Below are 26,651 nucleotides of genomic sequence, written 5' to 3' on the forward strand. Positions count from 1 at the left end.
GATTAGATTAGTCAGGCATGACCTTCCCTTGGTGAATCCATGCTGACTGTTCCTGATCACTTTCCTCTCATGCAAGTGCTTCAGGATTGATTCTTTGAGGACCTGCTCCATGATTTTTCCAGGGACTGAGGTGAGGCTGACTGGCCTGTAGTTCCCAGGATCCTCCTTCTTCCCTTTTTTAAAGATTGGCACTACATTAGCCTTTTTCCAGTCATCCGGGACTTCCCCCGTTCGCCATGAGTTTTCAAAGATAATGGCCAATGGCTCTGCAATCACAGCCGCCAATTCCTTCAGCACTCTCGGATGCAACTCGTCCGGCCCCATGGACTTGTGCACGTCCAGCTTTTCTAAATAGTCCCTAACCACCTCTATCTCCACAGAGGGCTGGCCATCTCTTCCCCATTTTGTGATGCCCAGCGCAGCAGTCTGGGAGCTGACTTTGTTAGTGAAGACAGAGGCAAAAAAATCATTGAGTACATTAGCTTTTTCCACATCCTCTGTCACTAGGTTGCCTCCCTCATTCAGTAAGGGGCCCACACTTTCCTTGGCTTTCTTCTTGTTGCCAACATACCTGAAGAAACCCTTCTTGTTTCTCTTGACATCTCTTGCTAGCTGCAGCTCCAGGTGCGATTTGGCCCTCCTGATATCATTCCTACATGCCCGAGCAATATTTTTATACTCTTCCCTGGTCATATGTCCAACCTTCCACTTCTTGTAAGCTTCTTTTTTATGTTTAAGATCCGCTAGGATTTCACCATTAAGCCAAGCTGGTCGCCTGCCATATTTACTATTCTTTCGACTCATCGGGATGGTTTGTCCCTGTAACCTCAACAGGGATTCCTTGAAATACAGCCAGCTCTCCTGGACTCCTTTCCCCTTCATGTTAGTCCCCCAGGGGATCCTGGCCATCCGTTCCCTGAGGGAGTCGAAGTCTGCTTTCCTGAAGTCCAGGGTCCGTATCCTGATGCTTACCTTTCTTCCCGGCGTCTTCAACCCAAAGCGGTAGGTGTGGGGTTTACGATGGCTCACTATATGCACTATTTTCCCCACATCACCCTCTCCCATTGTATCATTCATGCCATCCATCACGGCAAAAGCCACCAGAATACATTCCCAGTTCGTCTCCTGCCTTCAGGGCAGGCAGGAGCAAATACGCTGCCATTTTAATGACCACATTAAGAATTTAACATAGCCCCAGAGTATTTGGGCCCAAGCAGGTCCTGGTTTTGCAGAAATCATGTCTTGCACATATTTGTGGCACGGCAGAGGATTAATCAAGTCGTGTGCTTCTCTGGCAGCACATAAATGATTCATATCATCTGCCCAGAATCAGGCCAGGCAGCGAACTACTAATGACGCAGAGCAGCCATCACTGTGGTACCAACCTACCTTAGCAAGTGAATTACCGCCTCCTCAAACAGCGTTAAGGGGTTTGACTAGCAATAACGACAGCTTCATAGACTAGTCATCCCTTCACCTGAGCTCCCCTCCAGCAGAGTGGTTGAAGGCAATTTTGAATGACTGACTGGGAAGTTAATAGAAACACATTTGTTATTTTCTATGGTGTTTGACAGCATGGTCTGGAGCTCGGGACAGTTCTCCGATCTTTTGGGAAATGTACAGCTTCGGCGTCTTATGGTTGTGTTGCCTTTTGAGCAACACATTGGTTCCCAGGACTGACATAATGACAGATTATTGTTCTTGTCAGGCTCTTCTTTCTCAGAGGCTGCATTCGTAAGCAGCTTGTCACTGGGCCATTACAATATAGATTTACTTATTTCTGTGCTACTTAGCTTCAGAAATCCAGATTACTGTTTAATGCCAGAGTATAAATTTTTTCCCAGGCCTGATTTCTCTTTGTAAAATAATAATAAAGAGGAGTGCTAATGCATGACCCGGTGACCTGGCTTTGCAAATCAGCCACTTATGTATGGCACTGGAGGAGCATCCCTGTTAGAAGGTTCAGAGCTCTGGCTTGGCACTCGAAATCTAACTCCCTCCCTAATGGGACTAACAAAACAATGCAGTTTGCTTTCAGAGTATTTTCCATCAGATTTTAATGGCTTTACCCTCATCTCACCACTATTTTACAGCAGCCCTCGAATCAAGCCTGTTCTTTCCACTGAATATATTTTATTTTAATTACCCCCTTTGTGAAGGGACAGTTGTTCACACAACACTCCTAAAATCTGCGGGATTTTAAAGCAAAAGACATGTGAATGATATCTTCTAAAACTATTCAAATGGTGATGTGCCCCGAGCTGCCAACAGATAACATATTTACCTTCTCTGGAGCATAAAAGGAAAAAGAAGAACGTATCAGTAAAAAATACCAAGATAATGTATAGCCCTACTTTCTAATGTAAGAGAATTCTCTGAACTTTGAGCTCATTGAATATACAGCCTGGATTTGAACGGTTTTGCTGGATGGTTAGAGGGGGAATAGGTAAAGATTGACATGCAGACCTACAAAGAGAGGGAAGCCAATCCTGTAAAAGTCCATATCCAGGACTACCAATGAAAGGAGAGGGTAGGATATTAGCTACTGGGATGAGCCCAAACTAAATGTCAATAGCCCAACACTGTGCACTTTGGGGAAGGCTAGCTCCCTGGGACAGAGAACTGTCTTTTTGTTCTGTGTTTGTACAGCACCTAGCAAAGAGCGGGTCCTGATTCATGGTGAGGCACTGCAGTAATAATAATAATAATCTGAATCCAACCTTTGCATCTTGGGCCCTAACCCCAGTGAAAAGCCATTCGGAAGGAGCTGTGGGGGAAACTGGTCCCTGTCTGCTACACACAGCTCTTCGCAGTTCCTCTGCCACTGAGTGTGACTCAGTGCTGCTGTGAATGCTGAAGCCTTCTTTGCACTGGGAAAAATCAGGCTACAGATTTTACATGATAAAAGAAGGAGCCTTTACTTGTATTTCCGAGAAGATTAGTTGTCACCAATTCCTGCAAATAAATATTAAAGTTAGCTGAAGGGCAGCTGATTTACTCCAGGGGCAAGAGTTATATTCCCTTGGCTGAAGTGACACTGCAAAATTCAGTAATTACTTCATAAGCGATAAACTACCAGTTGATGAATCTACTTGGAAGTCTTCCAGGAGGGTTTTTCACAAGGCTAGCTGTGTATGCATGTATCTGGACAGGAGCAGGGTGCAGGAGATAAAAGCAGCCTGAGACTTCCCTCACCTGCTGAGCAGGTTACTATCCACAGAGCAGCACACCCAGGTTCTCCTCAACCTCTTTGCTCAGATGTCTGTCAGCAAGACAGGATTTCCCTGCCGCTTCTGTTGGGTTAACAGCTCTCCCTGTTCATAAAGCCAGAGGCAATTACCTTCCCTTTTCTACAAACCTCTGGGCCAGATCCCCCTGTGGACATACCTTGACCATTGGTGTCAATGGAGCAGCCTCTGCCTTAAGTGACAGGGCCACGTTGGGTCCTTCAAAGCCACTGTAGGCTGGAAGAGATAATAGGTGGCATTGCACCTACCACAATCCCCACAGGTGTCCTACCTGCTAAATGCCGCTGGCATCACTCACGCGCGATTGGCAATTGCTAAAGCCTTTACATAGGCGCACCATGCATCGCCCCATGCTCCTGGTTCCCGTGCACGAGGGATGGACTCTGCCCTCTCCAGCCCAACCGCATTTGGGATTGGAGGGGTCTGCCATTTCTGGTGGAACTCTCACCCCCCCCCCCCCGCATCCCCAGCGAGATGTGAAAAGAGCAGGGTTTTTTCTGCTCACTGTGCAGATGTGCAAGCAGGGACAAGGGCCCCCTTGTGTGCTCTTCATGCAGAGGGAGCCAGAATCTGGGTACATAGTGAGTCTGGCTCGTTTTCTTTCACCTCTGATTGCTCTTTTGCTTTTGTATCATAACAGCAGTTGGGAATCTGTATCCAGAATAAAGTAACCATCCATCCTCCTCTCCCATCTGGGGAAGGACCCTAACAGCATGTTGGTTAGATTATACGGACCCAGTTAATACAATAAAGCCTTCATATAACACAGTGGCGTGCGCAATAGAAATGCCTAGAGAGCCAGGGAGAGACAAACTGCACCTCCGTAGTGTGTATTGACCAACCCAAACCTGAAATATGTCCAGAAAGGAACTTTACCTCCCAAAGGCATGACATGGTTAAAGAAGAAATGCCAGCGGATCCATCCACTACTAGAATATGCAAGATGGATACCCCAGACCCTGGAGACTGCTGCAACACCTGGGCACAATTAAGGACAGTGTTTCAGCTGTAACGCTGAATCTCCTTGCTTGAGTGGATTTATGAGCGAGCCAGGTACAACGTGTAGTCAGCACTTCACTAATGGTACTTTCAAAGGTGTCCTTTTCATTGCAGCATCTCAGGAAACAAGGACTGGAAAGGTCCCACTACAAATAATGCCGGTTTCTGCAGATGTGACCAACCCTTCCACCACTGAGAGAGCCACTGCCATGGTCTGGGCACCTCTGTACGGCCACTGCAGCATCAGGGTGAGGGCCCTTCCAGTTTCCATCCAAATGTTTTAAGACACCAAACTTGTCCCCATCCTACATAAAGAGCTCTGATTTGGAAAGGGGGAAGGAAGCCATCTCAGCTCTACTAGTGTTCATTTGAACTGGATCACCTGAATATCGGTCAGCGACAGACCTGGTTTTCAATGAAAACAGGGTTTTCATCAAAATGAATTTTTTTGCAAAAACTATCCACTTTTCCTGAAAATTGTTGATGTTTTCTTTAAAAAACAAACAACCTGGAACATCAGTTTTCAACCAAAAATGTTTGTTCCTTCAAGGACATTTTTTTTAAAAAAATCACAGAAAATGTCAACAAAAATGTTTTTACGTTTTTCAGTTGTTCTCACAACAGTTTTCCAGGGGGGAAAAGAACCATTTTCCAACCAGCTCTACTAATTCACATCTACAGTGACTGTACAGGTCTCCCATGTGAGAGAACAGACGCCTGTCATTGGGAGGAATATTTTGATTAACTCTGGAAGCCTCTATAAAAGTTATTTACTAACTTATTCCATCCTCTCCAGTCTGGAAATCTCACTCCAGTGGGATTTCTTACAAGATTTCCAGTTCTTCTTATTGACAGCTAGGTAGAATACCAAAAGAAAAGCCTGTCTTTCGGTATTTCTCCTTCTCTTGGGTCACTTTGGGAAGTGCAGCGGCACATGGAAATCTGAGGGGGGAATGAGCTAATCAATATTTTAAAAATTAGTGTTCAGTTCATCTTCTAGGCAAACATTTGGCTCTTAACATCTTTGAATAGTCTCACACACAAACTAACCCCTACTCTTCAGATTGTTGCACTGATATTTTATTGCCTTATACAGGCAATAGTTTGGATTATATTGTGCAATGGAGAAGGGAAGGGAAGGTGAGAAGATGGCTACATAGAGAGGAATATCTTTGGTACCTAAAGTTTAGGAGAGCAAGTTCTACTGGTGAAAACTCTGCCCAAAGGGATTTGGAACCTGCTATGTTCGCTCCAGAGAATTTTTCATGAAAATTCTAAAGATGGTGGAATTTCTTTCACCCCGGCATTACTATACAAGTTGCTAAAGACACTGTATACAGGTGCATGCTCTTCCGCTTCTGTTTCCAGACTTCTGTACTGTTTCAGCTGAAGTAGCCAGGAGTCAGCAGTGGAGCAGGAGTGTCCCAAGCAGCCTCACACGCCGCCCTCGTCGACATGCTCCCATGGCTCAGTTGAACATCAGGAATGGATTTGGACGATGATTATAAGCGCAAGTCTGCATGGGAAATGATTTATCACCATGGACTGCTTAGCAATCTGTTGGATGGCAGAAACTGTGCTACATCGCAGATGGTCTCCATTCAGGGCTGTAACTTCACCAAACAAGCCATTTCCATAATTTAAGTCTTTCAAATGTTACTCTTGGGGAACCTGTGGAAAAACAAGGATAGTAAATTTAAAGACCTGCCTGCTGTGCTCCCTGGATGGTGCTTATTTTGCAAATAAATTCTTACTGGCACATTTAGGGGTCAGAATTGCAGAGAAATGGGAGCTCATCATTCAGTTTGGGGGTTTTTTTCCCTTGCATCTGAAGTAAGTAACCAGTAAGACCTAATTCTGCAGACTCAAGGGAAGGATTCTCAGTTTTCCATGCTTACTTTTTGGGATATGTAGCGCAGGTACCAGTCATGTACTAGCCTTTGTATGAACTGCTAATTTCTCAGCATGGCTCCAGAAAGCAAGATTTGGGTGTGAGGAGACCTTCAAGCAAAGGAGGAGTGTGTGTTTGGCGGTTCTCTGGGCATCAGTCCTGCAGAGGCAGTGCCCCAGCATGGTGCTAAGGGATGTTATGGTGCTAAGGGCACATCTTTTGGATGAAACATTAAATCTGAGGTGCTAACCACCTGCAGTATTGCCAACCCTACGCTTTCAAAATTCATGACTCAGGCCACAAAAAAACAGGAGATTAAAAAAAAAGTGTCTAGATTTTTAAGCCAAAAATAGAACAACAGTTGGATTTTTTTCTGCTGTCCTATGATTCATGGTTTCAAACTTCTTCTGTTCAATTATGAGGGTTAGAACTTTCTTTAATTAAAGATGAAATATTGTTATTAATAACATGACTCCAGGAGCTGAGGCTTTAAGAAAGGCACAAAATACCATGAAACTTGCAATAAAATGGTGAGATTTTGCAGCACTGCACTTGAGATCATTAGAGGTTGTTTGGCCTGAACATCTCTCATTCACCCTGTGCTATAAAAAGGCAAATTCCTATTTCAGAAATTATATTCTGCTTAAAATTCCCCCTCTCCGTGCTTGCTGTAGATGCATAATTTCCTAAACTAAACCTTTTGCCTCATGTTGCTGTGCACTGTTAAAGAGTTGTCGTTTGCCATAACAACAAAGTGGGGCCACCCTCTGTGCTGTGCGACACCAATGCAAATCGATATGGTGATCATGGTATAACGGAAAGCGAAGTTTACAAAGTGTGTTCAGTGTGCGCTAGGCAGTGATAAACAGCACCGGTTTAACACAGTGTTGCCATGCCCAAGTGCTCAAAACTAGAGACCGGTTTAAAAGCTTGAGATCTTAAATAATAAAAAGGGGGGGGGTTCTTTGTGTCTCTTGGTTTCTGAGCCTTTAGGCTACACTTGGGTCATGTTTTCAAGCTTGTCTCTGCAACCGTGAACATTAGAAACCTGCTTTAAAAAAATAAAATAAAGGCAGCTGGGACTCCCAGGGCATGTGTCCCCTGCAGCTGGGGAGTGTGATTAGCACATGGAGACATATCCATGCCCTAGTTTAATCTACTCAGCTCGCATACCAAGAAGAATGAAGCCACAGCAACATGGCCTTTAAGCTATACAAGTCCTCCCAGGATCCTGGGTACTTCTGTAGGCAGCTAGCCTGTGCTAACAGTGCAGAGAAATTCTTCTCAGACGGTTCCTGTCTAATTACTGACGAGGCATCGCCATGCTTAGCTTCCTAAATTCAATAAGCTTGCACAGGTGTCAATGAGCTTTTAAATCTCATTTCCAAAATTAGCAGCATGAACTGAGTTCTCTGTACACTATGACAATCCAGGGGGTCTGAACCCCAAAGAATAAGCAGGTGAATCAATTGTACACAATATTATTGTCCTCTACAAGCGTATTGAGTAAGGTCTTTTATGAAAGCCAGTAACACTGGTGCTCACTATCATTGTGAAATGTCTGTACTAACCCTATCTGAGGAATTATGCAAAAAGAAAAGGAGGACTTGTGGCACCTGAGAGACTAAAAAATTTATTTGAGCATAAGCTTTCGTGAGCTACAGCTCACTTCATCAGATGCATTTTTTTCCCACTGAATGCATCCGATGAAGTGAGCTCACGAAAGCTTTTGCTCAAACAAATTTGTTAGTCTCTAAGGTGCCACAAGTCCTCCTTTTCTTTTTGCGGATACAGACTAACACGGCTGCTACTCTGAAACCTGAGGAATTATGGATACTCACTGATATTATGCTTTAAAGTCTGTGACCAAACAAAAGGAGAAACAGGTTTTCTCCCAGCCAGGCGGGAAGGCTACTTTCTACCTGCCTCCAATGTAAATTAAGCATTATGGAATCAAAACAATGGAAGCTCATTTACATACAAATCAGCTGGGGGATGGGCAGTCCACACAGGAAGGGAGGAACAGCAGGCATTCATCCTGCCTCTTGAAACAATCGACTCTGGGTAATCTAAGGGGGCAAAGAGACATTTTAGTTATCCTTCACCTGAAGAGACAAGGAAACCAAGCCCTCGGAGCTCTGTGTTGGATCCTGGCTAGGAACTGACTGGCCATGCTGGGAGAAAGACTGAGGTGAGAAAACTTACTTGGAACAAAAGACTCCGGTCTGTTGTTAGGTGTTAGTCTTAGCAGAGGATTTTTACTTGTTTGTCTGTAACCACTTCTGCCTCAATTCCTGCTACTTGGTATCGCTGGAACGTCTGCTCTTTGGTAATAAACTTGATCTTGTTTTATAACCAACCAGCTCAGCACAGTGTTTCAGCCTGAAGGGTACAATCCTCAGCTGCGTGAGTGGGCTGGTGCTGTGGACTGTCTCTCTCTGGGAGCAGGGGACTTGCTGAGGTGCTGTGAGGGCTCCAGTGTGGAGCTGAGCACTGCAGAGGATGCGGGCTGGAGGAGATCCAGGCTCTAACAAGCCAGGAGGCCATTGTGCGGAAAGCAGGCTGCTGGTGGCAGGGCTCTGAGCCAAAGCTGCACAGTACAGGAGCACCCAGCGTGATAGGGCAGGCGGTGACCGAACCCCTTCCTGCTCTGGCTGAGCCCCCAAAGTGTCCCACATGCCAGCCTGACAATACTGGAAAATGGAGCCTTTGGTTTGTGCTCAAGACAGGGAGCACAGAGGCATAAGCAGGGCAAGCGCCTCTCCACCCAAGCTTCAGGGGAACATCCAGGAGGGTGAGATGGTAGGTCAGTCTCCATCCCCACTTGAACTATCGCCTGTTTGATGAGACAGCCTAGGGGGCCAAAGAGCTAACGGGAGGCAATTAGGATGGTAGGAAAATTGGAAGCAGAGAGGAAAGCCTCTATGTCACATTGGCAACCCTATGAACCATCCTGTCCCCCAAAGACTTTTTAATTTCAGCATTGTTAAAGTATTAGTGAGGCTGTCAATAAAAACTCTTCTCCTGCCTTCCTAAGGAGGAGCAGAAGAGAATCCGGACAAAGAAGGCAGAGCAGGAGGCGAGGTTGCTGGAAGGACCGTTGAACCCAGGTGATTCCCTGCCAAGTATACAGCCCAAGCTGTTCTACCTTTACAGAGCTGCAGTGACGAGCGCAGCCCCTCTTAGGAGAAGGGAACACAGGCTGTGTTCTCCTGTGACTGTACAGACAATGCACGACAGATTTAATCACAACAATTAAAAAACAAGGACCTCCAGAGGGTTAGAAAATGAGAGAAGACTGTAGAGGGCTGGGGGGAAGGAAGAGGATGACATTCTACACCACAGGAAAGAGGAATATTGTTTTTAACAACTATTCGATTAGCTACCAGCGGGATTTTTTTTTTAATATGCAAAATGTTCAGTGAGCTTCAAATGAAGTTTCATGGCAGCTTGATTCTTCTACTCCCATCTGTGCAATACTACATTAAAATCAGCAGCTAGGCAATAATGCTTCCCCCTCCCCCTCCAATTAAGTCTCTGAACTCTTTTCCTAAGCCCTTTCTTTCCTCTTTTATTTTGATATGCAAGACTGAAAGGAAGATAATCCCTCACTGGGCCTCGTTATGGGGTTTGTGGGGGTGGAGGGGACAGTTAATTGTTCTCAAGGTGATGTTATTTCAGGGCAGTTTATTTCATTTAAGCACACGAGAAAAACAGTTTTTGCATCTTCTATTTGAAACGGGGTGGTAATACCGAGACAGTCATAACAGCAGTGATTTTGAATAAACAGAATTCTTATTTTTCCCCTAAATGATCATAAGCGATAACACAAATCTCCCCACAGTTGTTAACCACCCTGTCCAGGCAAAGAAGTTAATTGATCCGGGGAGGACAAGCCTCTGACTCTGTGCTTCTAGGAAATGAAAATAGAGCAAGAAATGACCGGGCAGAATCTGAATTTAGTGGAATTTTTGAGTTTTACTTCACTGCACACAGTACTTCGGGAAAGCAGGAAATCTGGAAACTGCTAGAAAAGTGGATTTACAAATGCCATTTTCCTCTCTGGAAGAATTCCTGGTTTCATGCATGGCAAAAGTCAGAGCTGAAAACAACTTCATAAGGGCTCAGTCAAGTGCATGGCAGAGCTTCACGCACAATTTGGAGGGACTGGTAGTCAGCCTGGGAGAAGTTCAGGGCTGGCAGGACAGGAGGCCTTGCAAGTCAAGAATGATATATGTTCACAGATCAGTGTGTGGCCCAGGTCTAGAGTCAAAGGACATGCTTGCAGGTCAGTACTGAGGCAAATTAACAGGTCTCTGGGAGTGAGCTAGAAAAGATCAGAGGGGAATATCCTCTAGCTTTTGGTTCTATAAGGAATTCTCAGTTTGTATTTCCTAAACTTTCATACAAACAAAAGCACAAAATAAGCAGAACAACATTCAAAGTAAAGAGAATTATTGAAGGAACAGAGGGAATGAGAACATGGGATGAAGAAATAATATTCTTAATCTGAATATCTTGGGTTGCCAAACCTTTTCATGTATATTCCACTGGCATCTCTTAATGCTGGAAAACCTTCCAACTGTCGTAGAAGATTCAGCAGCTGCTTGAGTTGAAGCCAAGACTTAAAAGCAATTTTTTAAAAGGCAGAAATGTACAAAACCTCGTTCTATCTAAATTATGTAACACTTTAGAAGATTAAGGGAACTACAAAAGACTGAAGCCCACAAGTTATCTGTAGCTAGAAAAAATATGAGCACACAGAAGCTATGCTATAAACATTTTAGAACATCAAATAACATAGATTGCATTGACTTTTTTTTATCCTTTAGATTGAGATAAAACAGCCATTCTTCATGAGAGGAGAATAAAATATTTCATGGAAAACAGGGTCTTTGCAAAGTTACCAAGCAAATCAGCACGAAACAAACCAAACCAATCGCATATAGCAGGTTAACATGAATATAAATTCTTTGTGGCCCCAAACCTGCAAATATCAGGCACATGCTTTATTTTAGTGTCATTGATGTGCACCATTGTTTTGTGAATCAGTGCCCAGGATATCAGCAAAACGATATTCTGTACTCTGTCATATTCACCTGATTACTTAGAGATATAGGGGTCTGATTCTCCTCTCACACAGAGCGTACAGAGTTTGGAACTCTGTTGCCCTTCATGGAATTACTTTTGCTTTGCACTAGAGTAAGCAAGATCAGAATCTGATTGATACTATGGTTAAATACCTTGGCAGACACTGAAGATACAACTGTTCCATAACTTCCCAGAATGCACTGCTTTCTAGAAAATCCACAGGAATATGTCAGCGATTTGCAGACTTGTGGCTGGCCTCAGGACTCAGGGAAGATGTGGATGGCATTTTTCTGCAGGTGAGAAAAACCAGGGTGGGTTTTGTTTCTGCAAAACCAGAATCAGGTAGAGTTTGGACCTATGTCCTGTTTCATTGGTGGGGTTCTGAACATGGTTACGGTCTTGGCCTTTCCATGTTAGGTACTAATTTACTACAAACACCCAGAAGTCACTGCTGAAGCACTCGGGTAACACTTTTATTCTTCTACTCATTATATTAGTTGCTGGCATGCAATCTTTTTCCCCGCTTGCTGGCTCCTCTTCCTGCCCTGCACTGTAGCTGATATGTATACAGTACCATGGGTCAGCACAGAGCTTTCCAGGCAAAACGATATAAGGCAAGTCCCTGCCCTGCAGGGCTTCCAGTCCACAGTTAGAGTGAACGGACAACCAAAGTGGAGGCTCAGGCAAGACAACAGTTTAGAAAGAAAGTAGATGCAGCCTTGATGGAATGCAGTTACCTGGGAGATGGAGGCTGAGGGTGCATCACGTATTTTAAATGAGTGACTTATATGTAACATATATGTATCTCTAGGAGCGTGTCTGAGAAATTAATTAGGTTACAGTAGAGGATCAGAGTTGATAGCCCCAATGCAGTTCCAAGAGGACATTGGAAATAGGAGATTGTGGTCATTTGCATGCAACATTAGGGAGGTCAGCACCCCAAAGGAAGGGAGACAGTGAGACCATCAATAATGAAATTAAAGGCTTTGGACTGTTCTGGATTCTATAATTTAGATTGGTAAAATGAGACTAAATTGTGCAGATATTAAAATAAATATGTCACCATGAGCTGTCAGCTGTTCAAGCAATCATGACAAATGCAACTTAACTGCTCTCCTCTTCTTCTTCGTTAGCAGAACCTCATTCATTTTACAAAGAAATGGATGGCATGTCCCATTAGCACAGAAAGTATTAGTTCCTGGGCTTCACACAAAAGACGTCCTTTTAAGTTGCCATCCCCTTCATTCAGATTGGCAAAGGAACTATTCAATTGTGTGGATGTGTGTTTTGGAGGTGCAGGGTGCAGGAAATTTATACAGTCAAACTCTCTGAATGCTTTGATTTCCTTCTTCGCTGAAACAAGACACTTGGAGTTCACAGAGACAGGTACATGAATTATCTGAACCAGAACTTTTCCATGTGCTTGTGGGGTGACAGATGACTTCACGATTGCGGAATTCCTCTACCCAGTGGTCAGAGTTACTGAGTGTGTGTGTCCTGCCTATTATGACAGCCAACATTTCCTTTATGACTTCCCGGGTGAGGATGTCTGTAAAGTGGTTTGAAGAATCAGTGCTAAGCATCATTACTAACGTACGCTCTGTATGGCCTGCGTTATTTCCTGTGTTTGTGCCTTTCGACTATATGCTATCTTGGGCAGGGGCTGACTGAGCTGAGTACAATGACAATACCATACAATGACTCTGTTACATCATTTCCTCTTCCTGAAACCCTTAAAGAGGCAGCTGTCAGTCACTGTAGAACATTCCCTTTACACCAGCTCCTAGCATACTTTGTATTGCCTGGCCTGTCGGCTGCACTGTCTGTTCATACTTCTCTGTGAAGAATCCATTCAGCCTGAGAATCTGCAGTGCACGCTTGCCTGAAGGGTGCTCTCATTAATCATGTAGTGCAAATGAGAATGAAGATGACTTTCACTTTTTATATCTAACCACAGCAGGGAAAATTATAGCCGTCCTGAAACAAATATTTATATTTTTCTCTGCATTGCTTTCAGGGGGACCTCATGTCCAATAGCCTGTTTGACAACATGAACTTTTAGTGAATCCTTAGGCGAGGCATGATGCAGACTGATGCTTATTAGGATAAAACACGCTGCATCACTAGCCTGAAGGTGACCATGTGCCAATCCATCTTCTTCACTTGATGGAATTAAATGCACAAAGCCCTGTGTATTATATGGAAATCAATAAAATCTCAGTGCCAAGAAGAAATATGTTACCATTTGCCAGACAGAGACTGGACTCCAACTGCTTAAACTCTAAGCCCCTGAGTTTTAATAACATTTGAGGTTATCTGTTTTTAATCTTTGCAAATAATGACAGATGCCCCAATAAAGTATCTGTCAGCCACCGCGAGAAGTCAAACTGCATCGGCCTTATGAAAGCATCATTATGAGAAATAAGAGGGGCTCCTCTCAAGAGGGAGAGCAGCTCCCTCTCCATCACTCACCAGGCAAAAAGAATGCCATCTTTTTTCAAGGCTCCATAAACTAGCAGTTGTTATGACTGCCAGATTGGTCAATCAGAGTGAATGTAACCAATTAGCAGAGATGGGAACCCAGCATTTGGACTTGGCTGCAGTATCGGGCAGTACGGACATATGCCAAGAGTCAGCAATGGGAACCTCCAGGTTTGTCTTGCCTTGATGAGTGAGTGAGAACTGTGCGAATGTGACTCTAGGCTAGAGATTGTCCTTCTGCAGGCCGTACAGCACTCCTGCCTCTATTCTAGCAACAGCCGCTAACCCGCACTATCAGGAAAAATGTTTCACCAGGTCTAGTGCTCGGACCCTTCAAAAAAGAATGCAACTCCCTCACTCACTGTCCAGACCCCATCCTTCAGCCCAGGCCCACTGAGCTTGTCTGGTATTTTACAAGAGACATGTAAGCCTGATAGCAGAGGATGAATACACCGGAAGCCATGCTTTCCCCTGGCCTTGTTGCTGAGGCAAGAAACCTGAAACCATTTGTCAATGGGACAATGAGTGTCCTCGCAAAAAAATCACTCTAACACGAGGAAACCCTACAACGTTGTCGGTCAGAATGAGGAGTTGTTCAAATGACAGATTCCTCTTTGAGCGTGCTCCTTTGTAAGGGCTGCCTGACAGCGTGTGCTGGAGAGGCGTTACAACTAACTGTCCTTGAACAAAGAAACAACTACTACAAACCGGTGTGGGTACAGTCCAGAAAGTGCCTTTCTGAAAATGACATGGGGGCTGATCCAAAGTCAACAGAAAGACTCCTGGGCCTTGGCGAGCTTGGATCAGACCAATTCTGAACCTCCACTTTACCCCCAGAAGTCCACGGCAAACTGGCTTGCAAGCCACGAGATTGTGCCTTTTGTAGCTTCCACCCCTGCGTACCCTATCAGAGATCTGAAAATCAAACAACTATCTGTTCCTTCAACTCTCACCATAGCCAGCAACAAAGAGTCTGCAACTGGGACTTCATGTATGATTTTGTTGATGAGACAAGAGATAAATATGACTCCAGCTTTCTCTCCCATGGTTCTATTGAATCTGTACTATAAGGAGAATGACTAGTCTGTTATAGCTAGGGAAATAAGCTATTGTATGGCATAAAGAAAAACCAGGAGAAGAGAGAGTGTGAGATGATACCATTTCACCACCACTTTTTTTACTATGCCTGAGCTTTAATTTTAAAATGTCCCCTTATTCATTATCCCTGCAGCCATTATGTGTTAATCTTCTGCTTTCTGTGAAAGGTCACATTCCTGAAATGAAGCTATTCAGTGAGGATCTACGTGCATTACCTATTGTTGCTACACCAGTGAAGGCATTTTATGCCACACATAATTCTTGGGTAAATATTTGGAGGCATGGGGGAATAATAAGAATTTCCAATAAACTCCCTGCCAATAGAAGCTGTTAGTTCGTGTACTGCTATCCAAGGCGCTGAACGTACTTGGCTGCATTTCAACCATGATCTGTGCCAGCCCAGCCCCTGCTAATAAGTAATTAGAAGATAATTAACATTTGTAACATACAATGGAAAACATCTGGGCCCAATAACTTATTAGATACCTTAGGCTGATTAATGGAGTCCAGCGTGAAGGAATGCAGTGGTACAGGCCCAGACCCCAGTGTCAGAATCCCATGAGATGGGATGGGCTGGGTTCACACCATGCCCATCAGAGGCTGGGCTCTGTACCTCTTGCAGCAGAGCATCCTCTAAGCAGGTATAAAACTGCCCAGAATCCTTCCTCTGCCAGAGAGTGTGGAGCTGGCTGAAGCTGCCCCCTCGGGGTGGCCAGGGAAAGGCAGGTGGCAGATACACTGCTGAGGTGCACCTTTTTGGATGCCTCCACCACATGGGATTCTGTAGAGGCCTGGCTGGCACTGGAAGCTGCATCCTTGTGTTGAATCTTTGGGGCCCGGGAGGGAGAGTGGTGGCACTGCAGGGGGAGTGCCTTCCTCACGTCTCAAAACAGCAAATTCTTGCGGGAGGTTATCTGCCATCGGTAGGAATAAACTGGCGGCGAAGAGAGAGGGAGAGAAACCTTTCTAGTATCAAAAACTCCCACCTGCATCTTCAATTGTAAGGAATGGATGAAATGCTGGGAAATCCCCTTATCTGTTTCACCTTGCACACTTCCAGCACTTGTCTTGGCTTCTATCCAAAACAAATGTAGCAAAGACAGCTGTACTAATATCAACAATTGAGCTTTGACTCAGTTCTCTCTCTAATGACTAACAGGGAGTTGGTGGTTTATGTGAATGCAAAAGAGTAAGGCTTGGCATAATTCTTTGCAATGCCGGTGGGATGGTTTTTGGCTATGTTACCGTAGCAAGCAGACACTGTAACTGAGACTGTGACATTGTGCCGGGTGCTGTACATACACATACAAAAAGACTGTCCCTGCACTAAACAGCTTCCAGTTGAAATGGAAAAGGAAGACGAAGGAAGCATTATTATCTCCATTTTATGTATAGGTTAGGCATAGATTCTGCCGCTGAGGACTCTGCCCTGCACCTCAGCATCCTTATGGCCCTTTTAGCTGCCTAAATACTGACTTGAGCACACAGGGGGGGACATGAATCTCCTAATTTACATGTCTACATTCGAAAATTGAGCCCTGCATTCATTTATATAAACAGAACTGATTTTTTCCCCAGTCAATCGTGGAAGGAACTGGCCACAACTGAGCAGAAATCATTGTCTTTAAAACCACCCGTCAGTTTTCCAGAAAAAGAGACGCTAACTAAAAAAAAGTGGCAAGTGTTAAAGGAGGAGAATCATTGATGATAATAAGAAGCATTCAGCCAAGTCTGTAATACTTGGGCTGTAAGGACTTCTCATATATCCCTAACATACGGACCACCCAGCTTGGGATGGTTCATAGCCATAGAGCTCTGGCCATGCTGGGGAAACCAGACCAAAACCAACATTCACGGGATGCCTTCAGTCTATCACTTGTAACCATGAAAATCCTCAACCTTGCAGATGCCAAGCCCCAGATTAAAACATTTCAGTCCTTAAATATTGCTTCCATTTTTCATTCCAGCCACTTCTTATATTTATCCTTGCTGAGTATAAACAGAACTTTATAAATTACTATTTTTCTGTTCCACACAGCAGTTCCCTGTTCCCCATTCTCAAAACGCAGGGAACCTGCAGCTAACCTAATGACAACAGCCAAGCTCCGAAAGCAATGCAGTGGTTTTAGGATCCCAGAATGCAAAAAGAAGAACAACTTGTCAAAGGTCAGGACGGAGAAGGAAGATCTCATTGGCCACGATGAGAACCTTCTACCCAGGACTAGGAGTGGCTTCTAGAATACCTGCTTTCCACAGGGCAATCCATCCAGGAGACAAATGAGCTATATCATACACATTGTAAGGAGAGTGATCACTTAAGATGAGCTATTACCAGCAGGAGAGCCGGGGGGAAGGAGGGGGGGATTATCACTTTTGTAGTGATAATCAAGGTGGGCCATTGCTACAGCAGGTCATCATGTGCAGTGTGCCAAAGCATGAGCGGACGCAGGCGCCTTCCACCTGCTTGTTAAACTCTCAAGAGACTCGTAAAGCAGCACAAAGCTGGGCATCACCATGTAAAAAGCACCAGTTAGACAAGGCAAGGCAGATGTTGTAACGACTTCTGCTGCTTACAAGATGATTGCCAGTTTGAACAGAAGGACATAAATTCTAGGAAATGGAAATGTTTAAAGGTCTTCTCATACCTTCCTTATTTCCTTTCAGATTTATTCTTCTCTGCACTTTTCTCTGCTCTCTGAGTCTCTTTGGCTGCTGTTTAAATGCCGCAGGACAAATTCAGCACTCTATTGACTTCAGAAGATCTATGCTTGCTTCTGTTAGAGCTGAATTGGTGTCCCCTGGATTATTGTATGATTTAAACAAGGAAAAACAATACATAATGCAATCTTTTAGGCAAAACACCCATTGATGGGCTGAAAAATGCAGGCATGATTTGAAAAGACCAATAAGGTGCTTTGTACCACCTTTCAGCTGAGCATCTCAAACCATTTTATAAGCATCAATTAACTCCGCCTGCCCTCAACCCTCTATTATTACCCACATTTTTCCAATGGCTGGCGTGAGGCTCAGCAAGGTTAAAGTGACTTGGTCACAGTCCCACAGTAAGTCAGTGATGACTTGGACCTAGAATCCAGCAGTCCCAGTCCCCTTTCTAACCATGAACCGACCTGCCACTCCAGTTCAACTCTTCTGTGCCTTGCCTTTTATAATGCTCGATGAGCTGTCCCCCATAACGTGCCATCTGAACATGGATGTCTGAATTAAAGCCATTACTCAAGTCTCAAACATCTCTACGTCACAACTGAAATCCAGCCCCATACAGAGAGCTCATATAAAGCGCTTATTCACTACCATGCCCCATACAAGAGCGGGGCTAGTCTTGTGTGAGCCTTCTGTGTTGGCTCAGTTTCATCCCATCAGAGGAAGAATAATCCCTATCATTCACTGATAATTTTAAGGCTTTGCTTGACCAACCTGCACCGAGGAAGGCAGAGAACAGCAGCACTAGCCTGATCATCTCCTGTCAGTGAATAACAAGAGACCAGTATCTGCTGAGCCTGAGCAATATCTATACTGTTGTCAGGAGAGGCCAACTGCTGCAGACCCATTGTCCAAACTTTTTAGCACGTCACCCATCTTATTAGCTGGGCAAGTGGAAGAAAAAGCTCACCCAGCAACAGATACTGAGAAAGGATGTCCCTTAACATGGGATATCTGCCAGCTCTCAAAAATGCAATTCATCCCATCAGCCCTTGAATTATAGATAGTCCTGTCACTCCAGTGGGGTAAAGCAGAGAAGAGATGGCTGAGAGCTCCGGGTACTGAGTGAGTGAGTGACAGCTGAGAATATGTGGTTGTTTCCCAGGGGAAAGGGATTAGCATTACAAACCAAGGAGCGGCTCTCAGATTTTAGGGAAAGAAAAAATGTTGAATGAAATCAAATAAAATAAGGAAGGATCCAAATTTTGTTTTAATTGCTTGCTAGCTCAAGAGGAAAAGAAAAGTTTTATAATAAGAGAAATCTCTGTCAGAAATCTCTGTCATATTTTATGGTGAGTGGATTCAGAGAAAGAGAGAGGACTCTTTGAGTCCTAGCGCGTGCTTTGCCATATATTCCTAGTAATCATTTCTGTGCTTTGCTTACTGGTGAGCCTGAGACATTAGAGTGAATTATTGACTCTCCTAGGGCGATATTCAGCCACGTACACAAGGTCGGCAAAAGGTGTGCGCCTCACTTAAATCCAAGGCTTAAATTCAGCCACAGCTGTCCGAAGCAGAGCACCGGTAAATATTTTCAAACTCCCTGGAGCTTTTACAGCAACTGAGGTGTGGAGTCATGGGGGGTGCTGGGAAATATTCTGTAAGAATTTAAGCCCTCTTTAAATCCCACTTTAGCATAGGAATGTGCTTTCACAAGATTCATTCTGCCCCTTTCTGTATGTACTCCCTTTTTTCCTAATCATCTAGATGGAGAAACAAGTCAAAATGAGGGGAGGGGGGTGCAGAATGCTTTTAAATACTGCACACTTTGGTTAGTACCTTGTTGGTTGGTTGGCTCTCTTTAAACCATCATCCAGCTGCAAAATTCAGAATCTGATCCAGTTTCTAAACTCCTGCCCAAATGTGTGGGGAGTTGGTTTAACTCATTCCAAGTATCAACACAGCCAGCTGCAAAATGTATGTCCTGATCCAGATGTGACCCTCCTAAAGTCCTGAAATGTTTGGATTGGGCACATCTCTAATTGCTTTACTATAATATATACTCAATACTTACAGCACTATTGCAAATCCCCTGCCAGTATAAATTGGTGCAGCTCCACTCGTGTCACCAGCAGAGAATTTGACCCAGAGACATATGGGATCAAGCCCTCCAATATTTCCTATTCTCCACAATACCTCGGGCATGTTCACGTTATATTTACCTGTACAGTGTTTTCATTTCTTTTACTTTATCTTCATTGATTGCGGTTAGGTCTGAAAGGCAAATGGAGCTGTTTTCCCTGCTGTAGCTATTCGCTGCTTGTTTGTTGTCTTGTCTGTAGTATTCTTCTGCAATAACCAAAAAATGATCTCTCAGAAACAAGGCAGTGTCTTTCATGCCCAAGTATCAAAATCAGACTCTGAGCCAAGATTCCGTGGATGGTGGCTATTTTACTGGCCGATGAGGTGCACGCTGAGAATTCTGGGCCCAGTACTCAGCATCCAGGACGGATATTGACTTCCCCAGGTGCTACCCCGAAGATCAGTACAATTCTCATTTGATGGTCTCCATTTGGTAGAACACGCCCTGTGAGCTGTGTATCTGCCTGACAGACAGGAGGCCAATGAAAACCAGCATCACAGTGGTGCCCCGTGGGAATTGGGGGTTCTCTACTCTCACTCTTGGTTTGTGTTGAGGGATATCTATTGACTTTAGTGAAGTGACTCCTGAATTATCCTGGCTTACTCAATATTTAAAATATTTTTATGGTTTAGACTCAAATATTTGAGGGAAAGAAAATACCTGAGTTTGGATCTTCCCTTTCTAGCCTAAGCAGATTGATAGCCTGCATCCCAGCCTAGCCTGTCAAGGCAATAAAGATAGATCTGGATTTAGACAGGATTAATATCGATAGAACAATTATTTGCTGAAAAGAAATTAGCGTCTCAGAAACAGCTGAGATCCAATTTTAAATTACAGAAATGAGACTTTTATAGATATCAGCAATTAAGGTGTTTCTTACAGAAATAGGGTACTCTTCAGAGAACCATTCAGCCCCTGGGAATAGCTACTTGCAGTATGAACAGAAAGCAGAGAACACCAGAACATGAATGAGGAACCAGTTGGTAAGATGTGCCCCAAGCTGACTCAGACGCCAGGAAGTGTGATACACACCAAAAGGAAAGAAAATTATAAGAGGGAGCAGCAGCATACCTGCCCCTGGAACGGGCTCCAACGAGGGTCTCACTTCAGCATGACTCCTCAGGGTGTCGGGGAATTTAACTGATATTTAGAATTGGACCATTTCACACAGTGCATCCAAAGAGAAATGAATAGAGCCAGTTCCCATGGAAATAGGCAGATACCCACAGGTGCGCTGATTCCAGCAGGGTCCAAACTCTCACTCTCTCTGCTAGTTTGTGCAGAGATGCCATGATTTTTAGTGGGCAAAGAGGAAGGGGAGAGTCTTCCTCCATCTAGATCCCCATAAACAATTGGCCTCAAGTTAGTACAACCCTTCCTTCCACACTTTGTCTCTCGTGTCTGTTTAGATCACACGCTCTCCGAGGAAGGGACTCTCGGGCTGTGTATTGTATAACACCAAGCACAATGGGACCCATTCTTTCAGTTTCTAGATGTTACCATAATACAAATAAGTGTGTGTGTGCATGTGTGTGCAAGCGTGAACATACATTCATTTTTATGTATGCATAGACTTTCTGTTCCCATGGAAGGGATTGCCTCACATGTGTAAATTCTACTCCAGAGGAGTAAGGATTACAGAATTAACTAATGTCATACCTTTCCTGTTTATAGCGCACACTGACTACTGCACAATGAATCGAGTCCCAGTAGCATTATACGTTTATAAGACAAGGATAAAACAGGCAACTCCTAATGGCATGATGAGCAGCAGAAGCTGCTAATACTGCAGGGGACCATTAACTTTGAGTTAATGAGTCTCATCCTCTTCTCTTTGTACCTTTACCCAGAGCATCACCAAAAGGTGCAATTTAAGGGGCAGAAGAGTTATAATAAAGCAAATCGAACAGCCAGATTGTTTTTTTGCTGTTACTGTTCAGTACCTGCAGATGGGCCTGAAAAGCTGTAGGTATTGTTTAAAATGAAAATGATTCCTGGTCTTTGCTTGGACATCAAAACAGCGGTTCCAGTCGGGGATGAAAAAGCACTTCTATAGAACCAGGTACCCTGCTGCTGCTGCTTCTTTAGGAAGGAAAGTCAGTTTGTGAACATTTATATAACCTTCCACACAAAGTCAGTTATGGCATTTATAATGGCTAAAGGCATCTGAGGAAGAACACAGATTCATATTTAAAATCCAGGAGAGACTGAAAAAATACTATCTCAGAGGCTCCTGCTTCAAATGAATAATTATCACAATTAGCAGATTTGAATCTCATGGTGATGGACTGAAATTTGCATTGCATAGATCTCAGCATTGCATATCACAGCCCTTTGTGCTGTGATTTTTGTTTTATTCTGTGGTTTCAAGACAAGCGAGTCCGTGGGCATGGGCACACGCACACATATATGCGCATGCCTCCCTGCAAAGCTTTGCTTTGAGTTTTGGCTTTAAATCAACTAAAAAAATCTCAAATCAGGTCCCAACTCATGTCGAGGCTTGTCCTCACAGAACCTGGGACTGAAACAACTAACCCCGTTTTCAGTCACGCCTTTAATCATTTCAGTGCAGGTCTGTGTCTCGTCTCTCTTATTGTGGAAGAAAAGTATAACTTTTGTTATATATAATTTGCATAACTGAAGTCAATAACTGACTGTGAATTACAATGGGTTTAGTTTACATATAATTAAGCCCTTGGTCATCACCACCTTCTGTTCTCAGGCTCATGCTACAGCTAGGACAAATGGAGATTTTTGTACGGTTTGGATGCAAAGCTCAGCCCCTGGTACAGTAATAGGTTTCAGTTCTTGTGCAGCAGAGCTGTCCTCTGCTGTCACCAAGCTGATGCATCTTCTACAGAGTTAATTTCTCTTTTAATGTTCTCAGTGCTATAACATACATCAGACATATGAACAGTGTTGCTGTAAAAGATTCTGGAGGGCAGCTTTCCCTCTTCTTACGTCTTGCACTGATTACTGAGTGAATCGGGGGGCTTTGTTACTAAGGCACTAGGAGTTGGGAGACCTGTTTTCTATACGCAGCAGGACCCCAAATTTTGTGTCACCCTTGGCAACTCTTCACATGTCTGTGCTTCAGCTTCCTGGTGTGTAATAGAGGGACAGTAATGCCTACCTACTGTACTGCAGGAGTATTGTCAGGTGAAATTAATTCTATTCTTCTCTGTCTAGGTTCTTGTACCACACTCATCTCCATAGTCTCTGAGCACCGTCCAGCAGTGACTACATTAAACAAAGTGACTACAGCTCTGTCATATGCTGTTTGTCCTCTCATCCTCTCCCCAAGGGGAGAAGTGCATGCAGTGGAGTGTCTTGTCAGGTTTCTTTTTTTATATACACATGTTGCTCTGTGTTTATATTAGAGAGGTCAAGGGCCAAGAAACCCGCCTTGCACTTGGGTGGAAGGTGGAGAGGTTTGGGCTGGTCCCTTAGTTCCTGGGGCAGTTCATTCCACAGTCTCAGACCAGCCCCCAGGGAAGTTCTTTCTCCCACACAGACAAGCTTTACTCTATTGTAGCAAATGCCATTGTGCTGGAAGAAAAAAGAAGTCAACTTTGGTCTTCACCCCAAAGCTTCAGGCTCTTTTAGATATCCTGGGCCCAGGCCCAGGAGCACTTTGAACATAAGGACTGAGAACTTGACCTTGATTCAAAATTCTGTGGGGAGCCAGCGGAGAGAGCAGACAGGGTGGTGTGTGCCCAGAATCCTGTGGTTCTGAGGAAGCACTCTGCAAAGCGATTTGTGACGCTCGTGTAGATGGCATTATATGAATGCAATGCAGTATTATTACTTTATTAAGCATATTAGTGCCTTAAATAAATCTGAGGTTGCTGTCTGGAGTACTAGTGCTCTAGTCCCTTCATGTGTGATTACATTCCTGACAACACAAAACCTAGGCTCTGTTTAAATCCTCAAAACGGGGCTGGTGCAGAGGCATACTGGATGTTTTATTTGTGTTTACAGGAACAAAGCGACTGCTCTGCCAGAGTCCTTATACTGTGCTCATCGAGATCCCTAGGAGACTACGGCACATCAGCCAGCGGAGTGTCAGCGAACACCCATCACAGAAGGAAAATTGATCACAAAACAGACGTGGTGCTGGCAGCCTGGGATTCTCACCCTGGGTCCTGCCAATGACATTAGTGCCAATGTAATAGAAAGATTTCCGAGCTGAGATTAGTCTTTGTTTGCATAGTCAAGTCTTTGCTAAGAAGATTGTATAAGAAGTTAATTATACAAAACCATACAGTACATTATATTCAAGTTACTTTATGGAGTAATGAACTATAACTGACATTCCTAATTGGAAAAAAATGGTTCAAATCTGCTGGGAGCCAACACACTGGGAAATGTAACTAAGCGCATGCTGCAAAACCAAACAGTCTGATGAAATGACCAGACACAATTGCAAACTAGTGTTTTAAAATTGACTCTTGTTGCTTTTCGATTCCCCTCCATGTTTTCCTGTTGTACCTAATAGGAATGTAAAGCTTCATGGGCCTACCACCAGTGATGAGCTGCCAGAAGCTCAAGAACCGGTTCCTTCACTCGCTCCGGGTCTTCGGTGGTACTAAAGGACCTGCCGCCGAAATGCCGCCGAAGACCCGGAGCGAGTGAAGGACCCGCCGCTAAAGTGCCGCCGAAGGCTTGGAGTGCCGCCAGGGGTCAGTAAAAATTCACATGGGAGCCTCCCCAGCCAAGAGCTCAGGTGGGATGGACAGGACGGTCCCACGGGTCACAACCTGTCCATCCCACCTGAGCTTCTCCACCCCTTTAACAACCGGTTCTAAACCGGCTTCAAAATTTAACAACTGGTTCGTGCGAACCGGTGCGAACCGGCTCCAGCTCACCACTGCCTACCACTAATAAATGTTTGTGTGCCCAGCCTATGCATGCTGGTCAGGAGTTTGCAAACAGCCAGTTATAACTACTTGTGTGCAGACTGCAGTCTCAAGAAGCAAGACCTTGCTCTTTATTCTCTTCCTGAGATCAACAAGAAGCAGCTCAAACAAAACAGTAAAGTTCCCCAAAGTGAGAACTGAGAATTGCAAGTAATGTCACTTGTGTAGTAGGGGAAATCTGCTAGACTTTACATATGTGTTTTTCTGCAGAGGCTAGGACCAATGAATGTGTCCTGTTAGCATTTGGGGAATTAACGGAATATGTACAATGCTGTCTATTTTCACTGAAGAAAATCTTCATTCCAAACTGCTGTTTTGGGCGGCAGGCTGCATGCACCATGTAATAGTAAGTTTTATAAATGTGATGTTTATTTTAAAACCAGAAATGACAGTGCAGGTAGACGTGCTGACACTTGGACTGGGTCATGGTACAAGCTCGGCTCTCTCGGTAGCACCTCAGAGCACCTGGTGCCTCACTGAAATCACCAAGAAGGGAAAAGCTTCTGCTTTGTTCCTGTCAAATTGCAAATCAGGTAGTTACCCTCTGCCCATTGAAGTTTCAGTTGTACACAGAATTCTTCTACATTTCTTTTCCTAAACTGCTGTATACTCTTCACCGTGTGCTATTAAACCAGAGCCGTGATACAGTCCAGAGCTGGCCGCATTTCATTTGTGAGTGACGTGATCTACCGTCTGTACAGCGGTTTTGCTGTCTCTCAGGATGGAAGGAGTTACAAAAATGCCAAGTGTTGATTCTTTAGCAATAATTCTAACTATATTCACTGTCTGAGCCACCACTTTATAATGAGTTGTAGGGTCATCAATGGGGATTGCACATAGCTGAAGTTTGTACTTTGGTGCTCTGAATCCTAATTGAGTTAAAGGAGTTAGCGAGGGTGGTTGTAGTGTTTTCCCCTTTAGGTTCACCCCCTGGTGGGGAGTAACATGACACACTTTGCCCCTGCACTACACAGGCATGTGTGCAATATTACAAAACACTTTTACTGCAAACGAAGCTCAACAATTAATCAAATGACTCATTTCAATTAACAGAATCAAAATTTTGAACTCGGAAAGCCCATCGGGGAAATAGAGGGCCTAGGACAAAAAAACATCCCCATGACACCCCAAAGGAAAAATATTGGTTTGATCTATTAGCCCTAACAAGTTTTCTCTCTTGGTAAACTATTCTGCAGAGCCTTGGGAGGGATTTTATGTAAATGGTGAAGTCTTTCAAGCGAGCATTGATATTTCAGCCAGTTTTCTTTAAACAAATAATACCTGGAGTGTCACTGGAATTTACCCCAATTAAACTTCAATTAAATGACAATTTATGATTTCATTTTAAATTCCATTTAAGGTAGCTGCACTCAAATATGTTTATTGAAACCAATTCCTAGTTCATTTAATCGGTAAGCGCTGTGGAGATGAGCAAGGTGATGTGGGTCTTCAACGTGCTAGCTTTGTAGCTCCGGACTGTGTCACAAGTCAAATGAGTTTAGCACATGCTCAGCCCAGCATTGCGTGGATGCTGTCCACATCACAATGCTGCTGGAAATGTAAATGGTCAGCCACTGCTCAGCACAGGGACTGCTGCAGTGTAAGGCTGAAGAAAATTGCAGAGCTGGGTGGGAATCAGAATATCAATATGGGACAGCAATACTATCTAAGATCAGGGTCCCGTTGTGCTAAACTTTCCACATGCACATATAGTTAGAGGTGGTCCTTGTCCTGTATTTATTATAATTTAAACAGACAGACAAACAACAGCAAGGGAAACAGACATGCCCAAGTTCACACAGCAGGTCACTGGCATCAGAATGCATGTTTCTTGGTTTCCAGTCTAGTAGCTTAGTCCCTGGACCATGCCGCCTCTCTAGCAGGAGATAGCAGAGGGTCTGCAGGAGAGGACTGAGGGGAATCATCTATGTTGTTTGGATAGAGGTAGTACTAGACCAGCAAAATGACACTCCTGTTAAACTGCGCGAGCTTGCAATGAAACTTTGCATAATCTCAGAACTCCCCCTGGGTCCAGTTACTGCTGAGGTAGTAGCCTCTTAATTCTATAGCAACAAACTTTGTGCACAAATCTAGACAAAAATTAATTGTCACTGACTGTT

At 44.1% G+C, this 26,651-nt stretch overlaps 1 long non-coding RNA gene across 3 annotated transcripts; it reads left to right on the top strand.

Annotated features, from left to right (window-relative positions):
- The first annotated feature begins 8,144 nt into the window (after nucleotides 1-8,144).
- LOC140900076 (uncharacterized) lies at nucleotides 8,145-25,181 on the top strand. 3 transcript variants are annotated; one of them, XR_012155546.1, is made up of 5 exons: nucleotides 8,145-8,329; nucleotides 9,176-9,248; nucleotides 11,390-11,525; nucleotides 14,976-15,073; nucleotides 22,802-25,181. It is a non-coding gene; the product is annotated as an uncharacterized lncRNA (long non-coding RNA). The 3 variants fall into 3 exon arrangements; XR_012155547.1 differs by lacking the exon at nucleotides 14,976-15,073; XR_012155548.1 differs by lacking the exon at nucleotides 14,976-15,073 and having other exon boundaries at nucleotides 23,594-25,181.
- Nucleotides 25,182-26,651: the final 1,470 nt, after the last annotated feature.

Source organism: Lepidochelys kempii, chromosome 18, assembly GCF_965140265.1.
Source record: "Lepidochelys kempii isolate rLepKem1 chromosome 18, rLepKem1.hap2, whole genome shotgun sequence".
Classification (NCBI taxonomy): domain Eukaryota; kingdom Metazoa; phylum Chordata; order Testudines; family Cheloniidae; genus Lepidochelys; species Lepidochelys kempii.